The sequence below is a fragment of the Anser cygnoides genome, chromosome 12 (genome assembly GCF_040182565.1).
Source record: "Anser cygnoides isolate HZ-2024a breed goose chromosome 12, Taihu_goose_T2T_genome, whole genome shotgun sequence".
Lineage (NCBI taxonomy): Eukaryota > Metazoa > Chordata > Aves > Anseriformes > Anatidae > Anser > Anser cygnoides.
The window spans coordinates 21,341,705-21,355,000 of NC_089884.1; the positions used below are offsets into that span (position 1 = coordinate 21,341,705).

Below are 13,296 nucleotides of genomic sequence, written 5' to 3' on the forward strand. Positions count from 1 at the left end.
CCTTCACTCATTTCTGCAGTCCAGCTGTGTGGCCCCTTCTGTTCCACTCACCTATGGGCTGGGTATAGCTAGTAAAAAGGTTTGCTTGCTTTGTAGGATCAAGAGGATTCAAGGTTGGACTGCAGGTAGAAAGGATGTTGTGGGAGACAGCGTAGCAAGAATCCAGGTTCAGAGGAGTTCTGATTGTCAGTGGTTCACAGACACCTACCATACAACTGTACTGCAACACCCTTCTGGTACGTCCCTTGTTAAAATAAGAAAACTTACTTCTGCCTTTATGCTATTGCATTATTGCTATTGCATTATCAGAGACTTAGTTTCTCTAAAGTACAAAGAACGGGGAGGGATTATATACACCACTTCATTTACTAGTTTATTCCATTGTTCTTCTGTTGTAAACTCAAGACTGAGATCTGACAGCTGAGAGGTATTTTTATTACCAGTACCCTCTGGCTGTTTGGAGATGTCTGTAGTCATTCTGATGCAAACTTAGGGCTCTAATTTATCCAGTCGACTTCATAAGAATAAACTTAACTGGGTGACTATTTAATTTAGGATATTTACTTATTCTTTTTTTAAAAAGTATGGAATCTGTGTTACATATTTACCTATTAAAGCATTATATATCTGCTTCAAAAATCTACAAGTGGACTTACAAGCACTGTCATTTACTAACATACATAAGTAATGCTTCATTTTATTCTTTGGTACGTGACAGCCTTGAAAATACTTATTTCTGCTTTTCTGGGAAACTGTAAATTTCTGGTGTGTGTGAGCACTCTGCAATATCTTCTTATTAAGTAGATAGGGCCCTAGGGACATAATAGTATATCACAGTATTTTTGCCTAACTATAGTTAACATGTGACACTTCTATTTGCCCCAAGATTATGTACAAATACGTTTCAAAGATTTTCCTAATGATAACCATGATGTTTCATCTTGCCCTTCTAATAATAACAACAGTTCAGCTTTCCTCCTCCTCCTCTCTCCAACCCCACCCCCCAATCCTTTCTTGGTGAGCCTGACATTCAATTTGGAGAATCTAATGCCAGCAAGAAATCCATTTGTACTCCAGAGAGTAGTAGGCATGCCCCTTTGAATCTATTTTTAGGTTACTGTAGAATAAATTGATATTTTCTTTCTTCAGTCATTTCTCTCCCAAGCATCTCCAACTTTTCAATGTTTGCAAAGGAGAACTTTATGCTTCATCTTACTGAAAATATTTTGTGTTCAAATTGAATGTTCACTGGTACATACAGTGACATGGCAAGATTTGTTGTACAACTCTACAAAGGAGGAATATTTGCAACAGAAGAGTCAAAAATAAGTTTACACTCCGAGCAAGGCAAAGTTAGGTTGGATATTAGGAAGAACTTTACTGAAAGGGTTGTTAGGCATTGGAATGGGCTGCCCAGGGAAGTGGTTGAGTCACCATCCCTGGAGGTCTTTAAAAGATGTTTAGATTTAGAGCTCAGTAATATGGTTTAGTGGAGGACTTGTTAGTGTTAGGTCAGAGGTTGGACTCGGTAATCTTGGAGGTCTCTTCCAACCTAGATGATTCTGTGAAAGTTAAGACCATAGATACTGTAAAGATATTTGTATTTGCCAGAGCAATCTGTAATTTGCCTGTTTATAAATAATTATTCCATTCCTTCAAATAATTTACTGTTCTGGTTGACCTTTGAGACCAAGATAACCTAACCTATAACCTAACTAAAAATTATTCCACTTAGAGAGCCTATATTACACAGGATTTCAGCACTGATCTTGTAACATTTCTGAGCTAGTACCAGTCCAAGTTGGAAGTAAATCATGGTAACTTGGTAACTGGTAACTTGGATCCATTACTTAAACACCAGTTTTTCATCCCAACCCTGAAAGTCTACTCAGGTTGAGTAGATACATACTTCCATTACACCTCACCTGTGTATTCATTGTCCACAGAAGACAGGGGGCTATGGTTGATAATTATTTCTTTAATCTTACTTCTGATTTGTCCCACTCATCCTGTGGGAGATCTCTGTGGGCTTCTGTAGTTCCCTTTCTCTGTCCTCTCCTCTGAATCTCTCCCTGTGGCTCCCATCTTACTTCCCCATTTCCAAGAGAAAGGAACTTGCAGTCCTTAAAAAGAAGGAATGCACTGACAATTATTATGTTCTGTGTAAGAAGCAAGAGCTTTAAAATGTATTTTCTCCCACATACGTTATTCTTAAAGTACAACATGATTTTTAGACTCTCTCCTTATTTGTTTATTTTTAGCACATATCAAAACACAGCAGTTCTCCCTCCAGGCTATATTTGACAAAGTTACAGAGACTTTCCAGGCCACCTCAAAGCAGAGGTTAATCCAAACAATTTAAACCTCTCACTGTTCCACAGGAGGATGGCATTCGATTGGATTATTTAGGGAGGACAAAATGTTTTTGTTGATGAGAGAGATGAAATCCTCAGAGAGTGAAATCAATCTTACGTAGAGACCCTGGAGCATTGATCTTGGTGTACATTGACAATTTCTGGTTGTTTAGCTATTTGGAATGACCACACAAAATGAGTAAGTTGTTATAGTTTTAAGGTTTTGGTATTTATTGGCAACCCCAGTGCTCATATGATTAATCACACATTCAGACTGTGAGCTCAGTGGAAATTGACTGCAACGCAGCAGAAACAAAGTTTTATGTTATCATTGTGTAATAAATTGAAGCTATATCCCTAAGCAGATTTGTCTTCAAGTTTCCAATTTGTCTTGTTAAAAGTGTTGTTTATACAGTAGTTAGCAAAAATGCAAGTAATTACACACAGAATTCATTCTAAGCGATTCTGTATATATTTTTTTCTTTTTATTGGTTTTCTATCTTCATTATCCAATATTCTGTTATACCTAAGCATAAACCGCATTCAGGAAAAAATCAAAAAATAGACAGGTCATAAAGCAAGCACTTGCTTATATTGAGGGCAGCATTTCTTGGATATAATGCTACAAGACAAGGCCTTCTGAACAAACTAATCCAAATGCAAACATCCTTTAATAAACCATTTTTCCCTTTGTAGTTGCACTCTCTGATGCTTACCAGTGAGAAGTAGAACAGAAGGACAAGCATTTTGGTTTATACGTTGTATTTCATTTAACAAAATAATATTTATGTAGAAAGTTTGAAAGAACATTCTTTCAAACACTGCTAGGCTTTTACAAATGCTTTTTGCATTGTAAGAATGTCTGTTCCTTTTACCAAAAACCAGATGGAAAAATAAAAACATAGCTATAATTGGAAATTGGAGAGCAATTTGGGGAATGCAAATACTGAGAGAATATATTTAAAATGAGGAGTGCTAGGTAGAGAAATGTACAGAGTCTGCAAAGGAAGGAGCTGCTCCAGCTATGGTGCTGGTAGAGACCTGTGCTGCCACAGACTGATAATGCTTTATAGCCTTTCATGCTTGCCAGTGGGATCTCACTATAACCTCAAAGCAGTTGCTAGGATGTACTTACTCAAGATAAGAGCAAAACTGTGGAGCAGAAAAGGGAAACCCTGGAAGGCTGGCCTTGTGCTTCCCTAGAGAGGCTTACATACTCGTAATGTAGAGAAACTATATCCAGATCAGGAGAGACCTAATTACAGAGCTCAGAGATGTTAATGACACACAGAAATTTACATGCAGCTGAAACTATGAATATCTCTATACCAGCAGTCATATCTCTACAGGACTGGCTTCCGAACCAACGTGCTGTAATCTGGGAGCTTTTTCTCTAAGGTGGAGCCTTTCAAATAGTCAGGGACATTCATTTTTTAAGTGAACAACACTCACCATAAAAGGGCTTGCAACAATAATTCTTCACATTTGTCTTTCCATCTTTTGATCTCAAAATCCTATATCTGATTTGGACACAGTAATCTCCAAAGCAATGAATACCCTTTTTAATTTACTGACACCTTTTAAGGACAAAATTAATGAATGATTTTTCTTAGGTTTCATATTAGGTACAATTTTTTTTTAATGCTTATATTTACTTTGCCTATTTGTGTAACACTGTGGTTGCCCAGCTGACTTACTTCTATGTTCCTTGTTTCTCTTTAGCTTCAGGGAAATATCCCTATATCTTTACCTGTAGTGGTGGTGATAAGGAGCTGTCACAGCTGCTGTCCATGCACTCCTCAAACCAGAGAGTACTGTAATAAATCCTGTTTTATTTTATGGACAAATAAATGCTGAGGTAAAATATTCGAGGATCGTTGCTTGAATACTCGCCATAGCAGTGCTACTGTAATAACCACTATGACATTAATTTACTGCAATGTGCCGTAGGAAGAAGGAAGAAGGAGGGAGAAGGGCATTAAAAGAGAAAAATTACTATCCTTCGGATTTATTGGGATTGGCCTTCCTCATTTTCAGCCATCATTAGTTGATTAGGTACTGATGACAGTATGGACAAGCGTGCTAGAATAGTTGGCTAAGAAAAGCCCTAAAGGTACTCTGTTAATTGAGATGATGTTCTTATTGTACTTACTGAACATAACTGCAGACAGTGAAATAAGAGCTTAAGTGTTGTGTAACAGACCACATGAACGTTCACTCATTATTAGTCTGTAAAGGGGTGAAAACACTGTATATAGGTTACTGTTACTACAGAAAAAGAGATAATATTAAAAACTGGAGGAGACTGTCTTTTATACAGCCTTCTGGGAGGTGTTGAGAAACCTGTCTAATGTTCCCTAGTTCCATTAGGGAGACATTGCTTTATCAAGGGAGCTGAAAATTGGCTTATATCTTCATTTTCTAAGAGGTATGCACCTGAACATAACAAAATAACGAGATTTGCCTACTCACTAGAAGCTTACATGCTATTGATACTCTTTTGGTGCTTATATTCCACCTACTTTAAATTTTAAGGTAATTTAGAGAAAATGGCAGAGAAATGCCACTATACTTCATTCGATCTTGTTTGTGAAAAGTCAGCATTATACAGAAAGAAGGAATTGTGTGCATCTCTACACAGAACCTGCAAAGCAATAGAGACTTGGATTCAACAGTAACATTTTGGTAACAATGAGAATGCTATATTACCAATAACTGCATGACATTAAATAATTTCATATGGATATTAGCCTGTTTCTTGCTGTGGCCAGGGTGAATTTCAAACTCAGTGCCTAGACAGTCACAATTAAAAAGCCTCCTTGAGCTTCAGAATGGAATGGACAGCAGTTTGAAGGATTCTTTGAACTTCGAGACAAATCTCAACTCTTTTCAAGCCAATAGTCCTAGGAATATACTGTCCAGAGAGCAAAATAATCCCAGTGCATTATGCACTGTGTTCTTAAAGTTCAAATTTGAAGTAAATTTGCCCTCTTTCAGAAAAGTAAGCAAAGTAAATCTGATCATTATCATGTTCACCTTGAATACATTCAGTTACAGGGCACATGTCCTTGGAAATATCAAAAAATTTGTACAAAAGTCTGTAAACTCATAAAATGCAGCTTTTATTACAGACAGACATTATTCCTATTCATGAAATTCTAGTGTCAATTTTGTTAAAAAGAAGTATTTATGTTTACTAACCTAGTACGGTAGATCACCAGGGTCTAGTTTTGAACACTCAGCCTTTGACATGGTGAATGGCAGAACCTTGCTTTCCTGAGCCGAACAGGAACTTACTTCCTTTGGTCATTCATGAGCTAGGAATTTCTTCTCACTATATCAAGATACAGTAAAAAATAAAATAATAATAATAAAAAAAAATCAGTGAACTAGGAATACTCAGAAGCATGAATCAAAAAATTGCATAGAACTTTATAATATGCCTATTAGGAACAGTGTACAGGGGGCCAGAAGAATACAAAAAGCCACATGATTTCTGATTTAACTAATGCTTCAAGTACTTTAACTACACAGTCAAATCAGAAATTACATACTATCGTTGCAAATGGTCTCTAGTACAGTTTTCTTATGGGACGCCATTAGCATTCAACAGCTTCTTCTGCCATCAGATTCTTTTTACAATAAATATAGTTCTATCTTTAATGCCCAGTGAGATAATAAATGGCATCTCCTTCTTTCAGACATCCGTTGTGACTTTGGCGTTCACCTCAGTGGAAAGGGAGTAGCGACTGATCATGTTATTGGGTATCTAGACACAATTTGGCAGCATCTCTAGCAAAAGGCTTTGAAACTTAAGCAAGTAGTCTTAGGGAGCCACAAGAAAAATTGAGAATATTTGAAGAGTTAAGATAAGAATCAAGACATCCGAAAGAAACAAGAGGTTCAGGATCAAAGACGTAATACTCTCGAAAATGTTAGTGTAAAAATACCCCTTTTTAAAATACTTATCCAAGTAAGCACTAACAAGATCAGGCTTTTGCAGTTTGTATTGCCGGGTTCCAAAATCATTGTGATTTTGGATTCTTGTATTACTGTCATAGCAGTGACAAAGAACAGATCTGTTTAAAGTGTGCTTTACCAAGACTTGTCAACGTTTGAACTAGAAGAGTGATACATTTGACAGGTTTTAGAGATACTGTTTCCTACCACTACCTCAGAGGGCTGAAACAAGAAACAGAGATCTACAAGACCCAAGCATTAACTTTTTCACCAGGTCTTGCAGTTGGCCAGGCACAATGCTGTTAATTATATGTACTCAAATTTAACTTCATCTATGCAATAGATGTACGCCAACATGCTTTTGCAAATAACCAGGTGCCTTAGGAGTGATGAAATTCAAACTGAATTTCTTGCAATGCAATGTAAGATGGTATACATTCATTCCATATGGCGTTAAGACCATTCCTCAGGCCTCTAGCACCTATGAAGCAGCTCAGTTACAGAGTAGTGTGTTGTATCTTTCTTCTCCCTGTTTCTGTGAGATAAGATTAAAACAGGTAACATATTGGCAGAAACCACCTTTGCACCAAGTCCAGTGAACAGTACAGGTAGGTGTGTGATGTTATTCAACTCAGCTGCAGTCCACATTCGATTAATTTCTTAGCAACTTCCTACTAGTTAATATTGGACAGTAAAATGGCATCTGAACTTCCTGTCTCCAGGTTGATAAAAGAGAGGGTTAGGGGCCAGAAAAAACACCTAGTATTTTATTTTACTTGTTAAAGCTGAGGAAGGATAAGTCTCTTGGGGGGGGGGGGGGAGGGGAGTTAATGAAAAAAATCTTCAGAGTGTTTAATTTTACTACATATAAGTCTGTCTATATAGTTCTTAAAGAAGGTTCAGTAGCTAGCAAACCAAATTCTGATGGACGTGTGTACATCGTCATTAAAACAAGCAGAAGTACATCGGGGGATATGCCACTTTTTCCCCATGCTATCGTTGATATCAAGGGAAAGATAAGATTTATTCCACCTCATAAAGTGTGACCACAGTGTTTCAACACTTCCAAAATCTTCTTACATGTTACTCTCATCCAAGATGACCACCACTTCCTAATGCTCCTGAGCAATGGGAACTCAGCTTCCCTGCCCTATTATTGCTCCTGGGGAAAATGAGGCCAGTCTCTGTGATCATAGTCTCCTAAGCCCTGCTTAAGGACAGTTGAAGAAACAGAAAAGTATGGAAAAGGAAAGGGGATTATGGGAATTTATAGGTAGACAGAAATTGTAGCAGGAAGAAAACAGTGAAGGCATTATTGGTAGATAATAGGGAGACATGCTCAGATATCAGACTACAGAGGAGAAGCTATTAAAGTGATGTAAATCCACAATTATAAGAAAAATACATCATCATGTTTCTAAAACCATATCTTGCTGAATTGTAGAATCTTCTAAACCAAAACAAGTTGCATCTCTGGTGGCACTCCCAAACAACCTAGGGAGATTAGCAGTGTTTGACAGATTTTGATTTTTTGGCAGTGTTCATATTTTGTGAAAAAAATAACATTGCCCTTTTTAATATACATCTTTGCTATATCTGTCTTCACTGACTTTTCTAAGAGACCAACAGACTGGGTGTCTGCTAGATTTCAGAACATCATTTGCTTCTTTTTTCTTGTTTTGTTTCATTTTTTGTTTTGTTTTTCTATCTCCTCTTACTCTCCATTAAGTATTTCTAGGCTCACTAGAACGCCAAACCTTTAGGCAATATCTTGAGCAGCTGCTATAAAAACAACTGATAGTGTTTCACAACGTTCGTCATTCCCATAGCACTTTTCCAACTACTAACCCAGTAAATCTTTTTAATACTGCAACATATTTTTATTTTTATTTTTTAAATAAGCAGGATACACAGACCATGAACTTGGAAAAGGAACGAGTGTATTGTTTTTTTTTTTTAAATTTCCTTTCGTGATCACTATGTATAAATAGCTGTGACTACAGAAGATCAGATAATTCATTATTAATAACATTTGTTAATTTAGCTCATTTTTTCCCCTCATAGGTAGCTTATCCACAGATCCTGAAGTCTGTCACACATTCACAATTTCTAAGCATTTATTGTTTTGTTTGGGAGAACAATTCTTGGCATATTGTTGATTCAGAAATTGTTCATTAGGAGAATTTTCTATTTATGTAGTTCATTGAACCACCTATGGCTATGGCTTTATACTAGGCAGCAGCATGCCTCAATGGCTTTATGCTTTCCATTCCAACTGCTCATTCTCCTGAAAAAGCAAAGGTTATTCTGGCAGAGCTATGCAGCAAACAAGATCAGGGACCCAGCCTGTCTGAAGAGACAGTGAAGTATAGAAGAGGATACTGGGCTTTATAGGAATTTCTGGGTAGCATAGACAAAATGCAGCAGGAATGAAGTGAAGGGAGTATTGATAGAGACAAGCTGGTGGAAGAAAAGAGGGCATTTCAGCTGGGTACATTTTCTGACTTAGCCTACCACACAACTGCCCAAGAACCAATGCTGGCAAATCCCAGGAAGAAGCAAAGGTGCAGTGGCAGCACTGGACAAGAAAGAGTGACCTGCACTGTTATAGCTACCAAACATGACACAACCTAAGGCTTGTAGAGTTTGTTTCTTGCTTTCTGATTGGTCACACACTAGCTTTTAACACCTGAAAACAGCAACTAACTAATAGAAACTCTTGTGAATATGGTGTTCTTGGACAAACAGTACTCCATTCTAAAATTTTAAATATTGCAGATATTTGCAAATGTTTTCATAAGAGAAGGATGAATCAGCCTCATGATAGCAATCATAACTGTGAATTGAACTTGGATACTGTTTATAGAAGTAGTTGCAAGTATACATTTCTATTGGCTTGCCTTTATAATTTGTAAATTAATAATAGCATTAATGTACAGATCATTTTTTTTTTAATAGAAATACTTTTCTGACAGCTAAGTATTAGAGATAAAGTTCTGCTGTGGCTATCACTTTTCTAGTAATATACAAAATATCAAAGAGGACAAGTTTAACAATTTCAGTCAGCTAGAGTAGATAACAACATTTATTATAGCTTGTTGCAAAAAAAAAAAATTAAAAAGGTCTAAAACTATTCCTTAACGCAGAGTTCTATACTGTTTTTGAGACAGAATATGACTGTATTGGAAGAGCTTGTCCTTAAATTCACGCTCCTGAATATTCTTAGAAACCTATTTCTTTGCACAGCTGTGGATTAGAGTGAAGGGAATTAGGCACTGAATTAAAAAATAAAAATAAGAAATAAAACAAAACAAAAGAACGGTAGGAATTAGATGTATAAGTTCAAAAACCTTTAATTATTTGGGAACGAGTGTTTGCTTTATAGAAGTAGCAAAATTGGGACAGTCTGTAAAATTCTCCTATATTACTCTCTATCTTTACAATATCTGAATTAACTATGCAAAGTTTTGCAAGGGACTGATGTAGTACATAGACTGTTTTAAGATTTTTTTCATTTCTCAGTCAGTTTTATAATGGAAGTTATCTTTTAAGAGCTGACACTGTTTACAATATGAAAATTGCATTGCTTGTAATGTGCTGAATGTTTCTTTCAGCAACTATACCATTCTTTTCTTTGAAACTTAAGTTCCCTTGGTAAGGGTTATGAGGAAGAATTTCTAGTCCTCTGGACTTACCCCTGAATGAGTTAGGCCTGCTCTTTAGATGTCCCATCTCACTCCAGAACAGAACAGCTGTTCTGTGCCCCCAGCTGCAGGATGCTGCAAAAACGTAACAGAATGGAGATAATCTTTTTTCCTTTGGCATACCAAGTGTACATCCACACTGCATCACTCAGCACAGGGGTACTGGTTATATCAGGGTAAGCTGGTTAGCAGCATGCAGCACCCCAAAAGGCCAATGTGTTTTTAGAATCTGACCCAACTTGTTTAGAGAGGTAGCATAAATATTTCTGTAATGTAGTGAAAACATAACCTAGGGCTCACAGAACAGAAGGTAGAAAGGCTAGAATGGACATGCTTATGCCAGCTGGAGCTCCTTAGCAGAGGAATTCTCAAAGAATTTTGTTAGGGATCAGTTACGCAGGTAGAGTTAGTTTTCTATTACTTGTGTGGTGAATCTGTTTAGAGATTCGCCTTCTGTTTAATGATATTTTTATTTAGAAATTCTCAAAGTACATTTCTATAATTCACAAGAATCTGTTTGCTAGCAAGATGGAAAATGGTTGGGGCCACCCAAACCATTAGTTTGGGTTTGGATATGTTTGACCATTAGTTTGAATATGTTAGACATATTCAGTAAAAGAACTGAACCAATGTAAGTACTCAGCTTAGACACCAGGAAGATTCTCAAGAATGTGCAGCAAGGTTTGTACAACCAAAAAACTTTTTCATGTATGCTGCTAAAATAGATTGCAGTTGCAATGCAGCAAAATTAAAAAATCAAAATAAAGAGGGACTCTAGAGCAAAATAAATACATAAATAATCAGTTTCAGTATATGCATAGTCATACTGCAAGAGGGAAACCTGTGAACTGTAGGAACTAGAGATTAAAAAAGAAATAGAATGAAGCAAGGGTTTCTGTTATAAATCACAACTACCTCTTTGCTCTGGACTCATGGAAGGTGCACTTCAATTTACTGCCTAGCTCATGTTACATATGGCCACAAGGTTCAGTAGGACACAAAGTGAAATCAGGGCAGAGTTTACTGCAGCATCTTGTTGGGTTACCTTAGCAATATTCCCTCTTTCTGTCAAATGTCCTGCCATGGCTGTCACTCAGACAATCCTGAAGGGCAGTCAAGGCATTGCACAGCCTATTTTTGATGTGATATCAAATATTCATTTAGATGGGTCAAGAACAATGTTCTCTTAAATCTAAGAAAAACTTAGGAGGTGAAGCGGCAGTGGAGGCTGCACAAGCGCAGATGTGCATTACAGCATGCCTAGGTAGTCAGGTGCAGACAGCTGCATCCCAGCTGTGCTTGCCTGTGTAGCCACACAGCTGGAAACATACCAATAGCACTTTGGAAGATGCATGATCACACTAGCATAAGACTAAAACAGAGATCGCAAAAGCATGGCAGACCTGGCCGTGGGATGTGGCTAACGCAATTGGGTGAATACATTCCTGTGCTTCAAAACGGCAAAATGGCTAAGTGCCTTGCTGAATTAGGGCTAAAATCTGGGCTCTTCTAGTGAAAAAAGAACTTTTTAAAAGCTTTTGCTTTAGGGAACCACTGACATGCAGACACAAGGTAATGAGCACCTATGATAGGAATAATCAAAATGTTACCAAAAAAAAAGGAAAAGAAAACAGAAAACACAGAATGAAGGAGAAAAAAAAGCCAAAATAATTATAATCTTGGGAAAATACACATCTACCAAGTAAATAAAAGGTTTCTGAAAGCCTCAAATAATTAACACAAATCTAAACCCTCTGGTGTTCATTCTCAGGGGAAACATTTGACACAGGAGCACCCAGGAGAATGCAACTGATAAAAAGGAAAATATTCCAATCTCCTGGCTATACAATGTGCTTTGTGTAGATTTTTATTTTTTTAAACTGGAAATTTAAAAAAATATCATAATTGCTTCATGATGCTCAGATACCACGGTGATAAGAATGTTGTAAATATCACACCAAAGCCCAGAAAATTCAAGGTAATGTGGATGGTCCACACTTAATGTATCTATTATGCTCTTAACTATTAATAGCTACGTCTAACACCTACACTGCAGCTCAGGAAATACTTTCAGAAGTAACATCATGAACCTGTACTCAAAGGGAATGTTCATACAGGCTAGATCATTTTATGACTCTAAAGAAAAAAAATTATGTACTGCTGTGCTTTATTTCTGAAGATATCAAAGAAAGGAAATCAAAGAAGGTGGTCCGATTATTTTTTTTTAACCTCTTCCCCTTTTCCTCCTTGTTTTAGTATTTTCTTACAAAGAATTGAACTTGTCTTTTGCAGCACTACAGCATGCATGATCTTGAGTTGCAAAACTACTATGAACTCCAGACATCTTCAAAGTAAAAGGTGACAAGGCTGAACTGCAGTTCAGATTAGAAAGAGGAACCTATCTTATTTTATTGAAAGTACATGGAAATGCTAAAATATTATCATGTTTTTATCCACCAGCCTGAATTAATGCAGTCTTAGCATTATCTACAATGAACCTTCTTTTGCAGAATTTATGTACATGCCCCACTATGTATGCAACAAACTAAAACCTGCATTCTTACTTGTATAGCACCTGCGTTAAGCCAGATTACAGTTTAAAAGCAACTGTAAACTTGGATTCATATGTAGCAGATTTTCCTTCTGAAAAGTCTCCATCTCCTTGGGTGCAGACTGCCCTGGAGAAAGGGTTTAAAGCAGAGGAGCCATGCATTTCCAGAGCTCCACTCCCTACCTACAAAAGCTATGCAAATGATACATACCTTAATTAAAGTAACAACAATAAAATTATATTTTTTTCCTTTTTTTAAAAACAATAAGATTAGGATGCCTACTTGGATCTCCCAAGTCCCAGAAGAACTTTATATTGTGTCATTATTATTATTTTTCAGAAGACTGAGAAATGTACTGGTAACCTCCCCTAGATAAAAGGATATGATCTTGAAAAAATATAGAAGGCTCATCCTGTTTCCACACTGTCTCTTAAGCCTTTTAGGAACTGAGCAGGTGTCTAATATCAAACTCACGTGAGATGTCAAACAAAATATCAAGCCCTATCCTAGTTTTTACATTTATATTTTGGTCCAGACCTTTAGGCAGTTCTGTTTCTGTATTCTCTTGAAGTAGGAGAACAAGTTTTTTGCTTATATATTTATGCATGCAAATAAGATGCTGCAGGTTGTGATAGGTTATCTGTATTTCTTCATTTTCTTGAAATGTTTGCCAGGAGGTTATAGCTACGCCATGTGATGTGGCAGTTGCTAATGTACTGTAACTAT

General features: G+C 36.8%; 1 long non-coding RNA gene across 3 annotated transcripts in view; it reads right to left on the bottom strand.

Moving 5' to 3' along the window:
* The window catches only part of LOC125183923 (uncharacterized), a 106,619-nt gene that overhangs the window by 46,039 nt on the left and 47,284 nt on the right, over window positions 1–13,296 (bottom strand). For all 3 annotated transcript variants that reach the window (XR_010834371.1, XR_007166726.2, XR_010834370.1), the window contains exon 6: window positions 5,556–5,688. This is a non-coding gene — a long non-coding RNA (uncharacterized lncRNA). The remainder of the gene's footprint in view (window positions 1–5,555; window positions 5,689–13,296) is intronic.